Raw genomic sequence first — 14,381 nt, 5'->3', positions numbered from 1 at the left:
TGATAAATAAGAAAGGTTAAGTAATGAAGATGAAATGTAACAAGGGGAATACGAAATAAGATGGACATGTGAACGAAGGCAAAGGTAGAGCAGGAAACTGTGAAAGACAAGCTACAAAGAAACATCTGATCAGTAAGAATCCAAAGGTCAAGCTAGATTAGAGATTTGAATCTACAAAGGAAGTTGCTTCATACATCAGGTCAAATTGTTGTTGCTTTCTAACCATTGTAGCAGTAAAGAAATTTCATAGTAGAGTTGACTTAACAATCATTTTTTAAATCCTCTAACAATGTGACATTTCAAGATTGAAGTGTTTGAAGACCTTTAACTAGGGCACTCCTAAGAGGGTGATCTAAATCCTCTAATAGGGTCATAGTTAACAGTATGTTTTGTAACCTTTAATAGAGTTGGCTCCTAACATGGCTTACTTCAAAAGAGAGAAAATCATTGTGACTACTTGCAAAGTGGTTTTTTCCAAATTGGGTTTCCACGTTAAATCTTGGTGTCATCTATGTTCATGTTATTTTCTTATGCTTTAAGTTTCTACAACTAAGTTATTAAAGGATAAATATAGATTAATAAATCTTAAGATTGCTTTGTTAACCGAGTGATAGTAATATTTTAGTGTTAACCAAGCTATCTAGTATTGCATGATAAGTGGAAGTTTGTATTGACATTTAAGGGACAAGGATTTGTTTTTGTGGTAACTGATTCATCCCTCCCCTCTTAGTTACTCTTACATTTCCAACGATTAGTATAAGAGCGGTTGGTGTTTGCAGGAAAAGGTTTACGAACCTAATCTAAAGATCAAAATGTCTTATAGAAAGGAGATCCCTAAGCTAAACAGAGAAAACTTTTCAACATGGTAGGAGTTGATGAAGCTACATATATCAAGCATCAGTGATGTTGGTGTGTTCTACCTGGAGAACAAATATGTGCCACCACCTAAGCCTATGACTGTGGAGCCTATGACTGTGGACAATGTTATGATGATTGATATTGCATCCTCTTTGAACTATTTTGAATTTGATGATGTCAAAGATTGTTCTAATGCATTTGACATATGGGAAAAGTTGAAGAAAGTCTTTGGAGGTGACAAAAATGTGAAAAGAGCCAAGACAAAGAGTTAAAAGGTAAGTTTGATTGATTGAAAATGAAAGGTGAGAACATCACCCAATACAGTAAAAGGGTCAAAGAAAGTGTTAATGCAATCAGAGTTGCAAGAGGTAAAATTGATGATGAAACAATAATCATCAAGGTACTAAGAACTCTTCTTCCTATTTATACAATTAGAGTTTCAACTATTCAAGAGATGAGATGTGTCCCAACACATGATCTAACCCTAGATACTCTTGTGGGAAGATTGACTGCTTTTGATTGGATAACTTTGATAAGTATGCTCCTTCTAACAATCTTGAATTTGCATTCAAAGAAAAACTAACCCTTGGTAGAAAAGGAGGGAACTCAAAAGGCAAACAAGTTGACAGTGAAGAAAAAGACGATTCAGATGAAAATCTTAAATTCATTGAAGCAATTCTAGCAAAAAGGGCAACAGAAGGAAAAGGAAAATTCAGAGGTAAAATTCCATTGGTTTGTTTCTCATGTGAAAAAGTTGGTCACGTTGCTGCAAGGTGTCCAAACAAAGAAGATAAAGATGAGAAAAATGTTCAACAAGTTCAAAGGCAAGAAAGACTTCAAAAGCTATAAGGACTACAAAGGCAAAGGTAAGAAATCATGTTACATTACAAAAGATTCTGATAGTGATAATGACGAAGATGAAGTAGTTTTTATTGCTGTTAAAGATGAATCTAATGATGAGGAAAATGAAAGCACTTATCTTTCATGTTAGCAAAAATGATACATGGATCATAGATAGTGGTTATTCTCATCACATGATTGGTGATAAAACTAAATTTGAACATTTGGAACACTATGATGGTGGAAGTGTTAGATTTGGAAATAATGAACCATGTTATGTAAAAGGAAAAGGAATCATAGCATTAACTGATGGAATCAAATGTGAGAATGCCTATTGGGTTGAAGGATTAAGACATAATTTACTCAGTGTAGCACAGTTGAACACTAAATTATTGGATGGAAAATGAAAACTAGTTGGAATTGGCAATTAGACAAAAGAAAATTTGTTTTACTTAGATCTCACTGAAAGTTAATGCTTGCTAGCTCATATAGAAGAAAGTTGGCTATGTCATAAAATAATGTGTCATAGTTAACTTTGATAACCTAATCACCATAAACAAGAACAATAGAGTAAGAGTCCCTTATCTAAAGAAACTTGAGATGGGCATGTGCAAACAATGTCTGATTAGTAAAATGAGTAAAAGAAGTTTCAAAAGTAAGTCCTACAATTCTGAAGAAGTTTTGGAACTAGTTCACACAGATCTTTGTGGCCCAATAGGTGTTGAAAGCTAATGTGGAGACATATATTTCATTCTATTTGTTGATGATTATTCTAGGATGATGACTGTGATGTTTTTGAAAGATAAGTCTGATGCTTTTCAAAAGTTCAAATGGTATTTGGCTAGAGTTGAGAAAGTAACATGGAAGAATCTAAAATGCCTGAGATTAGATAGGGGAGAAGGATTCATCTCAAATGAATCAATGAATTCTGCAATGAAAGAAGAATCAAAAGACGTGTATCAACACTTAGAACTCTAGAGCAAAATGGAAAAGTAGAAAGAAGGAATAAATCCATCATGGAATGTGCAAGGACACTATTGATAGAGAAGAATGTTGCACCAAAATAGTGGAGAGAAGCAATCAACACAATAGTTCATACACTGAACCAAGTTCAATTGAAGAAATATATAAATAAAACACCTTATGAATTATAGTATGGTTATAAGCCCAATGTTTTTTTATTTCAAAGTATTTGGAAGCAAATGGTTTTTATCTCAAAGTATTTGGAAGCAAATGTTTTTGATTAAGTAAAACAAGATTTTCACAAGGGTCCCTGATGCAGGAGCATCTAGTGGTGTAAGGGCAATCCTGTATCACCCAAAAATATGCTTAGAAATAGTTTCTGTTTAATGTGTTTTCATTTTTGGATACCCATTTGGGACAACTGAAGGTTCCAACTCTCATAGTTCCACTATTAGTGCTTTGGGTTAGAGTTTTTAAGCACCTTGAGATACGTATAAATGCCAAAAAAGTAGGACTATGTAATTGAGCCATAATTATGGTGAGTTAGAGGGTGTAAATTGGAGGGATGGTTATATTTGTAATTTAAAACACTCTAGAAAAAAAGAATTAGGTCAAAAGGTTTCATGGTTAGAAAGTTATTGCAATTTTTCGGTTCCTGGAGAACTCTTAAGAGCACTTCAAAGTCAGATGTGGGGCACTAAATGGCCTCATACAGGGCCGAAAAATGGGGGATGAGCAAAGCTGGTCCATAGGGCCATAGAGTGCTACGAGAGCTTTTCGAAAATGTAAATAGTTCGTCAATTGGAGTTATGGTTCAAAAGTTATGCCTCTCGAAAGTTGGACTACTGTTTTTGGATTCTTCTAATTTTACACTAACTTCTAATGTGATTTCTAGAACCTTCTGTTTTGGCGGTGGATGCCAACTAGCATATTGTAGAATTTATTCCTAACCCTAAACCATTTGGGGCTTATTTAAGAACATTTCTGGCATTGTAAAGGCAGTTCTTAGTGGAGTTAGAGAGAAGGTACTGTGTGGAGGATTTCTTTCTCCAGAATCATACTGTTTTAAGCCCATAGGGCATTTTTCATTGATAATAATAATTCACTTTTCCTGTGTGTTCATTCTAGTCTTTGGTTGTGTCTCCATCAAGTGGTATCATAGCTGGCTTTCCTGAGTGTGTAGATAGAGCACTGACTGTGAGGCAGTTTGCACTAGGACTGTGTGGTTGTGCGTTTGAGTCAAAAAGATGCCTCCATGAAGAAAGCGTGGTGGAAGGGCCGAAGCTGTTAATCTTGAGGAGGTTAGAGCCCTCTAGAGGTAGGTTCAAGCATGCAGGAGGAGATCCGTAGAGGACTGAATGTTGCCGCAGGGGACAAAAGTGAGGAAGAAAATGAAGAAGAAGAAATTGGACAGGAAGGGGAAGGCGAAGGGGAAGTCCTAAATTAGGCAGAGGAGAGGCTTTTTAGGGCCATTTCTAAGCTTGGAAAAAGACCTAAAATTGATGTGGATATGTTTTCAGGAAATCTAAACCTAGATGAGTTGATCGACTGGATCAATGAATTAGGAGTATTTTGAGTATGAGGATATCAGGGATCCAGATAGGGTTAAGTTTGTGAAGGCCAAAATGAAAGGCCATGCCAAAATCTAGTTACAAGAGATTTAGTTGGAAAGAAATAGAAGAGGAAAGGAGAAAATCACAAGATGGGATTGCATGATGGACAAACTAAAGAAGCAATTCATTCTTGTTGACTATGAGCTTGATTTGTTCAAGAAAATGCAAGGATTAAAGCAAGGAGGAAAATTTGTCCAAGAATTTATAGAGGAATTTTACTGACTTCTTATTAGGGTAGGGTGTGTAGAAGCAAATAAGGAGAAGGTTGCCCGTTACCTCAGTGGGTTACAACCTAGCATTCAAGAGGAGTTAAGTCTGGTTAGAATGACTAGCATTGAAGAGGCATACCGGTTTGTCTTACGAGTCGAAGAGAAGCTAAATAAAAGGTTTGAAGGAAGGCAAAGAGGGTGTGGTTAAGGAGGGAGGGGCGGCAGTAGGTCATCTGGAGGCCGAAATGAGACCCAAAAGAAAAATGAAGATGTGGGTACTAGTAGAAACCAGATAAATGAGGGTTTCAACTGCTCTTGTGATCAGAGAGGAAGAGGTAGAGGACGTGGACAAGGATTAGGAAGAGGAGGCTTTTGAGGAACCTGTTTTCATTGCAATGTAGAAGGTCATCGTGCCTTTGAATGCCCTCAATGACAAGGAAGGAAAAATAGGAGGGCTAATGGTCAAGCAAGGGTTGCTCATGTGGACAAAGATTCATAGTCATTGCATTCTGAGGATGCAGAAAGAGGAGAGGTTCTTGTAAATGAAAGGGTCTTACTAAGTGGTGAGACTGAACCTAGACAAAGGAGGAGTTTGTTTTGTACCAGGTGCAAATGCGAGGATAAGTGTTGTGATGTGATTATTGATGGTGGCAACACTGACAATCTGGTGTCTAAGGAGATGGTCTCTAAGCTAAAGCTAAAAAGGGAGAAACACCCCCAACCCTATTAGATTGCTTGGGTGAAGGATGATCATAAGGTCTTGGTCAGTGAATAATGTTTGGTGAAGTTCAAGATTGGGAGTTACCATGATGAAGTTCTCTGTGACATTATTCCAATGGATGTGCCATTTATTGTTGGGAAGACCGTGGCAATTTGATAGACATGATGTACATGATGGTCATGCAAATACATACTCTCTGACAAAGGATGGAGTTCACCACAAACTAAAGCCCATGATAAAGGAAAGTGAAAAGGTATGCAGTAGTGCTAGGATATGTTTTGTTGATGGATGAAATTTTTTGGATGGTATGAAACATCAGTGTATGTGTTATGCTTTGATTCCTAGAAAAGATAAGGAAGGTAGTAGTGAAATTCCACCTAAATTTTCAGGCCTGTTAAGTGAGTATGGAGATGCCATCTTTGATAATATTCCAGAAGGGTTCCCACTAGTAAGACAGATCAGTCATTAGATAGATTTAATCCCTGGAGCTAGTTTTCCTAACAAGGCTGCTCATAGGATGACTCCTACTGAAACTGAGGAACTAAATAGACAAGTTCAGGAGCTATTGAGGAAGGGTTTGATTCGAGAGAGCCTGAGTCCATGTGCAGTACCTACAGTATTGACACCAAAGAAGGATGGAGAGTAGATAATGTGCAGAGACTCTTGCGCTATAAACAAATTAACCATCAAATATCAGTTTCCTTTTCCAAGAATGGATGATCTTATGGACCACTTGAGTGGAGCTCAGTACTTCACAAAGATAGATCTCAAGAGTGGCTATCACCAGATATGGATACAAGAGGGTGATGAGTGGAAGACTGCATTCAAGACTAAGGAGGGTCTATATGAGTGGTTAGTCATGCCTTTTGGACTGACCAATGTGCAAGCACCTTCATGCAACTTATGAATGAGGTATTAAAGAAGTTCTTGGGAAAAAAAATTATTGTCTATTTGGATGATATTTTAATTTTTAGTAAGACTTTGGATGAACATTTATTGCACATTCGTAGAGTCCTTTAAAGGTTGAGGGAAGAGAAAATGTTGATTAATTTGAAGAAGTGTAGCTTTGTAAAAAAGGAGTTAGTCTACTTGGGGTTTGTTGTATCATCTGAGGGTCTCAAAATGGATCCAAAGAAGGTAAAGGCCATCTTGGAATGGCCTACTCCGAGGTCTGCTACTGAGGTGATATCATTTCATGGTCTGGTTAGCTTTTACAGGAAGTTTATTAAGAATTTTAGTGGCATATGTGCACCCCTGACTGAAACAATAAGGGGGGATAGGAAAGAGTTCAAGTGGACTACAACAGCTGCAAGGAGTTTTTAATTGTTGAAGAAGAAGGTGATAGAGCAACCTGTGTTGGCACTTTTGGATTTCAATAAAGTGTTCTAGGTAGATTGTGATGCTAGTGGCAGTGCTATTGGGGCTGTATTGAGCCAAGAAGGTAAGCTTATTGCATATTTTAGTGAAAAATTGAATGGTGCAAAGAAGAAGTATTCTGTTTATGATCAGGAGTTCTATGTAATAGTTCAGGCCTTAAAGAAATGGAGGCATTATTTATTGCCAAAAGAATTTGTCTTGTATACTAATCACTAGGCATTTCAGTACCTAAATAGCCAAGGTAAATTGAACCAGAGACATATGAAGTGGGTAGAGTTCTTGCAGAGCTATACATTTTTGTTGAAACATAGAAGTGGAAGGTCTAATAGGGTTGTAGATACATTGAGTAAGAGACAGTTGTTGCTTACAGTAATGCAGGTTGAAGTGGTTGGGTTTGATGAACTCAAGAATCTATACCCTGAGGATCTTGATTTTGCTGAAGCATGGAAGGCTTGTAAAGAACCTATTACTGTAGATAGAACTAGGTGGCTAGATTATTTGATTCAGGATGGTATGCTATTCAAGGGCAGTCAATTATGCATTCCAAGGAGTTCCATGAGGGAAAACTTGATAAAAGAGAAACACAATGGGGGAATGGAAGGACACTTTGGTTGAGATAAGACCATTGCCATTCTTAGAGAACATTATTTTTGGCCTCAAATGTCACAATATGTGAAGAAATTTGTGCAGAGTTTTCAAGTATGTTAAGTAACCAAAGGATTTAGTCACAATACTGGACTTTATCAGCCATTGCCCATTCCATCAAAGCCTTGGGAGGACATAAGTATGGATTTTGTTCTTGGATTGCCAAGGACACAAAGGGGTAATGACTCAGTATTTTTGGTGGTTGATAGGTTCTCCAAGATGACACATTTCATCCCATGCCACAAGACTCATGATGCTGTACATATTGCATATTTGTTTTTCAGAGAGGTGGTGAGACTACATGGCCTTCCAAAGAGTATTGTTTCCGATAGAGATACTAAATTTGTGAGCTATTTCTGGAGGACTTTATGGAAGAAGTTGAGGACAAAATTGAGGTTCAGTTCTACACATCATCCGCAGTTTGATGGACAGACCGAAGTGGTAAATAGAAGTTTGGGCAATTTGTTGAGGTGTTTAGTGGGAGATAAGCCCAAGGGGTGGAATTTGATTCTACCACAAGTAGAATTTGCTTACAATAATTCTGTAAATAGGAGTACTGGTAGATCACCATTCCAAATTGTGTATGGAGTAGCCCAAGGACTGCACCAGAATTGAGGAAGATGGAGCAAGAGGAGAGGACAAGTGCTGAGGCAGAAGAATTTGCTGAACATATCAAGAGCCTACATGAGGAGGTCCATGCACACATTACCAAGATGAATCAATAGTATAAAGCTAGGGCTGATCAAAGGAGGAGACATAAGGAGTTCCAAGTAGGGGATATGGTTATGGTACACTTACGAAAGGAATAATTTCCAGTAGGTACTTACAATATGTTGAAGATGAAGAAATTCGGTCCCTGTAAAATTTTGAAGAAACATGACTTGGGAAATGCATATGAGGTGGAGTTTTCAGATGGGATTCACATTTCTCCTATCTTCAACATTGTAGACTTAACAAAATATCATGATGATGGTGTAGATGAGGGGTTGATGCTAGGACCATGTCCAATTCCTACTTCTAAGGAGGAGATAGAAGAGATTCTGGATAGTCGTGTGGGTAGGAGTACCAGAAATAGGCAATATGAAGAGTACTTGGTGAAGTGGAAAGGATGACCAATAGAGGACTCAACTTGGATATCAGCAATGGAGGTTGCCCATTTGGGTTTTCCTCTACCATAAAGTGACAAGGTCACTTTTCAATGTGCCCTGGGTGTCTAATGCAGGAGCATCCAGTGGTGTAAGGGCAATCTTGTATCACCCAAAAATATGCTTAGAAATAGTTTCTATTTAATGTGTTTTCATTTCTAGATACCCATTTGGGACAAATAAAGGTTCCAACTCTCACAGTTCCACTATTAGTGTTCTGGATTAGAGTTTTTAAACACTTTGTGATACGTATAAATGTCAAAAAAGTAGGACTATGTAATTGAGCCATAATTGTGGTGAGTTAGAGGGTGTAAATTGGAGCGATGGTTATATTTTTAATTTAAAACACTCCAGAAAAAAGAATCAAGTCAAAAGGCTTCACGATTAGAAAGTTATTGCAATTTTTCGGTTCTTGGAGACCTCCTAAGAGAGCTTCAAAGTCAGATATGGGGCACTAAACGACCTTGTATAGGGCTGAAAAATGAGGGACAACTGAAGCTTGTTCATAGGGTCGTAGAGTGCTTCAAGGGCTTTTCGAAAATGTAAATGGTTCGTCAATTAGAGTTACAGTTCAAAAGTTATGCATCTTGGAAGTTGGACTACCATTTTTGGATTCTTCTAATTTTACACCAACTTCTAATGAGATTTATGGAACCTTCTGTTTTGGCGGTGGATGCTAACTGGCATATTCTAGAATGTATTCCTAACCCTAAACCATTTGGGGCTTATTTAAGAACATTTATGGCATTGTAAAGGAAATTCTTAGTGGTCATAGAGCGCTTTGAGGACTTTTCAAAAATGTAAATGGTTCGTCAATTGGAGTTGCAGTTCAAAAGTTACGCCTCCCAAAAGTTGGACTACCGTTTCTAGATTCTTCTAATTTTACACCAACTTCTAATGTGATTTCTGGAACCTTCTGTTTTGGCGGTGGATGCCAACTAGAATATTCTAGAATGTATTCCTAACCCTAAACCATTTGAGGCTTATTTAAGAACATTTCTAGCATTATAAAGGCAGTTCTTAGTGGAGTTAGAGAGAAGGTGTTGTGTGGAGGAATTCTTTCTCCAGAATCATACTATTGTAAGCCCATAGGGAATTTTTCATTGATAATAATAATTCCCTTTTCCTGTGTGTTCATTCTGGTCTTTGGTTGTGTCTTCATCAGTTCTTGAAACCCAGTAGTTAACAACATAAAATAAACTAACAACTCAGGTCTAGCTACTAAGAAACAAAAAAAACAATAGGCTAGACCTGACCAACAAACGAAAGCAAAAATTGAAAGGCCAAAAGCCAGGAAAATAATAAAGACCAGGAAGAGTGATCAAGGAATGCGATCTTTAGTTAGCTCCTTTTTCTTTAACTCCTCTTCCTTGACCTCTGCCTCATTGGGCTTTGACTGACTATCGTCCTGAGAAGCCAACTCATCCCTCTTTCTCTTTTCCACTCTACTCTTTCAGCTCAGGCTCTCCTCCTTAGTCACACTGGTCCCATCTATGTCCTTTTCCTCCTTACCCTTTTTATTCTCCTCCATCGTCCTGTGCAGCTAAATGTTGTTATTTAAGGCTCTAATTAGCCAAGTTGTCAAGCATAGTCTCCATCCTTTCCACCCTTTTTTCAATCTTTAAAACCCTAGCTTCCAGTTTTCCTATTTTCACATTCTCTCCCACCCTTTCCAACCTATCCTACCTTGCAATATGTACTTTATTTCCTCAATTTCATGAAATATCCATTTTAAGGACCAAAATTTGTCCATAAGGCCATTTCTGACATTGTTTAGGAAATTCATACCCATCTTCCACGCATTGTCACTTAGAATAACTAGACCAAGATCAATAAGCTCTTCCAGCTGAATTTTTTTGTCCCTACCCTCAAGCACCTCTGGATTTATGTGTTTTCTAACAAGCCCCATCTTGGCTGTACCTACATGGAAATTCCTCCAAATAGTTTTTCTACCCTTTTCGTCCACAAAAACCATTGTTTTAACCACACCCTCTTCCTCCTTCCTTTCTACCAGATCTTCAAAAAAACTCTCCTTACCCTTGCCATGAGCCCTTTCAACCTCCTTGTCCCCCCCTCTTTTCCTTTTGACTGAGCTTGCCTCCTTCCTACCTGTCTGAGCCTTGCTAGGTCCTACCTCTCTCACATTTCCTTCCCTATCTGAGTCCATCCCCTCTTCCTCTTCATTATACCCTTCCTCTGACTCCTCCTCTTGTTTTATCCTTTTCTCCTAGTGTCTCCCTAACTTCTTTTTATTCTTCTTACCCATATCCTTCATGATTTTCTCCACCTATTCTTCTTCTTCCAAGTGCATACCTGCATTATCCTTTGTGTCTGACAGGAGGTAATAGCTCTCTATTTCCTCGAAACAAACTGCCTTCTAGGCAACAACCCTTCCACGAATTTGATCTTTAGAATGCTTATATATGAGTAGTAAAAAACCCTCGTGGAAATCAGGGTTAGAGTAAACTTTCTTCTTATAGTCCATTATACTCTTATTAGCAAGAAAAAACAGCTAGCAAGGAATGGAAATCTTAGTTCCATACCTCAAATGATTAAGGATAATGAAATGGTGGGTTCGAATCTTGTCAAACCTGGTGTCGAGTGTGATATAGGATATAATTTCCTTAAGTACAAACCTCCATAGCTTCTTAATAGACACAAGCTTGTAATAGGTACTTGTCTTCACAAGCTCCTTCATTTCCTTCGAATCCCTAGCAAAATCCTTAACCACATTCAGGGAAATCTTCTTGTCCCTATAGAATTTAATACCCTAGTTTGGGGAGTTAATCACTTTAGTAATAACCTCTTCGTTGATCTGAACGTCCACCCCATCAATATTTACCTTCCTCTCTCTCCATGTCTTCACCATTAGGTCAGTGATCGTCGGGTCCTAGCCATGAAATTTTTCAATGAAGGATAAGATACCGCCTTCCTCCAATTTCTCCCACACCTTCAATCACCTCTTCCACTTCTCTACTTCCCCCTCTAGCTCCCTTCTATGCCTCTCTCCTACCATGTTGTCGCAAATTGAATAGCAACAACTCTAAGTTTATCTCCCCAAACTTGTACTTGACTCCACCCTCGAAAAAGAAAAGATATAGTAATTACCAAAAAAAACTTAAGATCACCCATAAAATGTGCCAATAAATTCTCGAATAATGAAGCCTCTAGATTGGCTCGTGCCAATCTCTCAGTACAATATATGACATATAAACGACATTAACTACCATTATTACCCTTAATGATGCCCGTTTTCCCTTGAATCATTTCCAAATCCATAATACTTTTTGCATCTGCTGGCAAAACCTCTCCACTTGCCCATCTTTGTGACATGTCCCTCCTTACAACCTCATTCACCATCTAGTCAACAACCATGTTACCTTTGTGATACACGTGAGACACAAAGACCTTATCAAAGGATAGAAAAAATATTTTTCATTTCCTTAGTAATATTCTTTATACTCTAGGCTATATGGTGATCACCTCTTAGGAATTTGATAATGTTGGTAGAGTCCCCCTCCAACCATAGACATTTGACCCCAACATCTTTAGCCAATGTCGTAGTTTGGAGGGCAGCACTGGCCTCAACATAATGGTTTGTTTGAAAACCGAGGGGGAAACTAACTACTGTGATCCCATACCCTTGACTATTTCTTATCACACCTCCACATCCCACCTCTCCCAAGATGTCTTTAGCTGTGCCATCAAAGTTGGGCTTGTGCCAACCTTCTAGAGGTAAGGACTAAGAACACTTCTTTCTTTTAGTCTAAGAATCAATCATTCTCTCATTTTCACTTGCAAAAGGGTTAGTTCCTTTTTTGAACATATAGTTTTCCAACAGGGCATTTTGAATTTTATCTGACATTATTCTAGCTGTAAGGTTAGCATCCCTAAAAATATTGTTATTGCGTTCCTTCCATATATTCCAGCCAAAATAAGGCAAAGCCCATTCACTTATAGTATGGAGACCAGAACCCTTCCAAGAATTATCCCACTACCTTAAGAAGTCTATAGCTAAGCTAAGAGCACACCAACTCATTCCAAAAGCTTGATTGAATAAAGACAAAACCTCTCTAGAAAATGAGCAGTGGATAAACAGATGATCCACCGTCTCTGCCTGGTTTTTGCAAAGGACACAACTATTAGGAATATGATGTCCCCTCTTCCACAAGTTATCAATAGTTAGAATCCTGTTCGGGAGTAAAATCCATAAAAAAAATTGATTTTGGGGTAAGACCAGGGTACCAAGCTTTATCCCATTTTAGCCTCAAATCCTGCTTCATAATAGCTTGGTACCCCGAGGCCACCAAATAGGTTCCATCTGAAATTTCCTCCAAAAAAATCTTATCCTGATCCTCATTTACAACCATCGAGATCAGAATATTCATAAGGGGTTCAAGGTCCATTGAAATGAAAGTTAGATCCCTCTAGTGCTATTCATGTCTATACTCAGAAACAAATCTCCCCACCCTCTAGATGCAAATGTTGACCCATCTCTCAAATTCAGGGATGACAATAAGAGGTCCTTGAATCAACCAATTATCCTACCAAAAAAGAGTTTCCTCTCCACTCCCAATACACCATTTTACCCTATTGATAGCTATATCTCTATCACTAAGAAGACCATTCCAAATATTAGAACCTCTGGGAATTGAATCACAAAAAAACATATTTCTAAAAGAAGGTCTACGAAGATATTTGCCTTCCATGATGTTCCTCCACTCCCCTATACTAGAAAATATTCTCCATACCTATTTAGCTTGGAGGGCTCTATTGAAAGGACACAATTTCCTTATCCCCAAGCCAACATTCTATTTTGGGAGACACACATTTTCCCAAGCCACCAAGTGTAAACACTTATTACTTTCTGACCTAGACCAAAGAAAGTCCCTTTGGATCTTCTCCATGTGAACCACAAACTCACTAGGAATCCCAAAAAGACTCAAAGCATAGGTTGGAAGGTTTTGAAGAGTAGGTTTGACAAGTTGAATCTTGCTAGCTTGGCTAAGAGTGACCTCCTTCCAACCAACTAGTTTTTTTTTAAACCTATCTAAAATATTATTCTAGAAAGAATCTAGAGGCCTCAAACCCAAGGGGAAGCCCAAATAGCTAGATGGAAGACAACCAATATCACAACCCAAAATAGCAACAATCTTCCTCTAATGCACATCTAGCGTATTAATAAAGAAGATCGAGCTTTTTTTCCAGTTGATAAGTTGCCTCAATCCCCTAGAGTAAGAGCCCAAAAATCTTTTTCACCATGCTAGCTTGACCAACTATAGCTTTCCCACCCATAATAGTTTCATCAAGAAATTGCTGATGGGAAAAAACTAGGGGGCTTGAAGAAGGTTTTATACTAGTCAGAGCTCCCAAAATTCTATTAGCAGAAATCATCCTTCCGAGACAATCAGCCAAAATAGTGAAAAGAATAGGGGATATCAGATCTCCTTGTCTAAGACCTCTGGAAGGCTTTAAAAAAGTTGAAGGGGAACCATTAACTAGCACAACTAAGGAGATAGTGGTAACCAACTGGACTATAAGTTTGATAACCCTACAGTTAAACCCAAAGGCCTTGAGAACATTGAAGAAAAAGGTCTAATCCACATGATCATAAGCCTTAGATAGGAGGAGCTTAAGAAGAAACCCTTCTCTCTTACCCTTCTCCAAAGAGTGGATCACCTCATGAATAGTCATAATAGATTCCAATAATTGTCTTCCAGGGACAAAAATAGATTGTTGGGGAGCTATTATAGAGGGGAGAACTTTGATGATCCTTAAAGCCAACACTTTGAAATAATCTTATAGAAAGAGTTACGTAGGTTGATAGGTCTGAATTGATCCATAGAGTCCACCCTTTCCACCTTCAGGATGAGCACTAGGAAAGTTGCATTTAACTCCTTGAGAAGGCTCTTAGCTCCAAAGAATTCTTGCACCACTTTAGTTACATCCTATTGAACCACATTCTAGAACATCTGGAAGAAGAAGGATAGAAACCTATCTGGACCAGGGG

Source organism: Cupressus sempervirens, chromosome 11, assembly GCF_028749045.1.
Source record: "Cupressus sempervirens isolate cs-2001-9-10 chromosome 11, ASM2874904v1, whole genome shotgun sequence".
In the NCBI taxonomy this organism is placed as follows: Eukaryota; Viridiplantae; Streptophyta; class Pinopsida; order Cupressales; family Cupressaceae; genus Cupressus; species Cupressus sempervirens.
Note: the sequence above shows the minus strand (reverse complement) of the source record.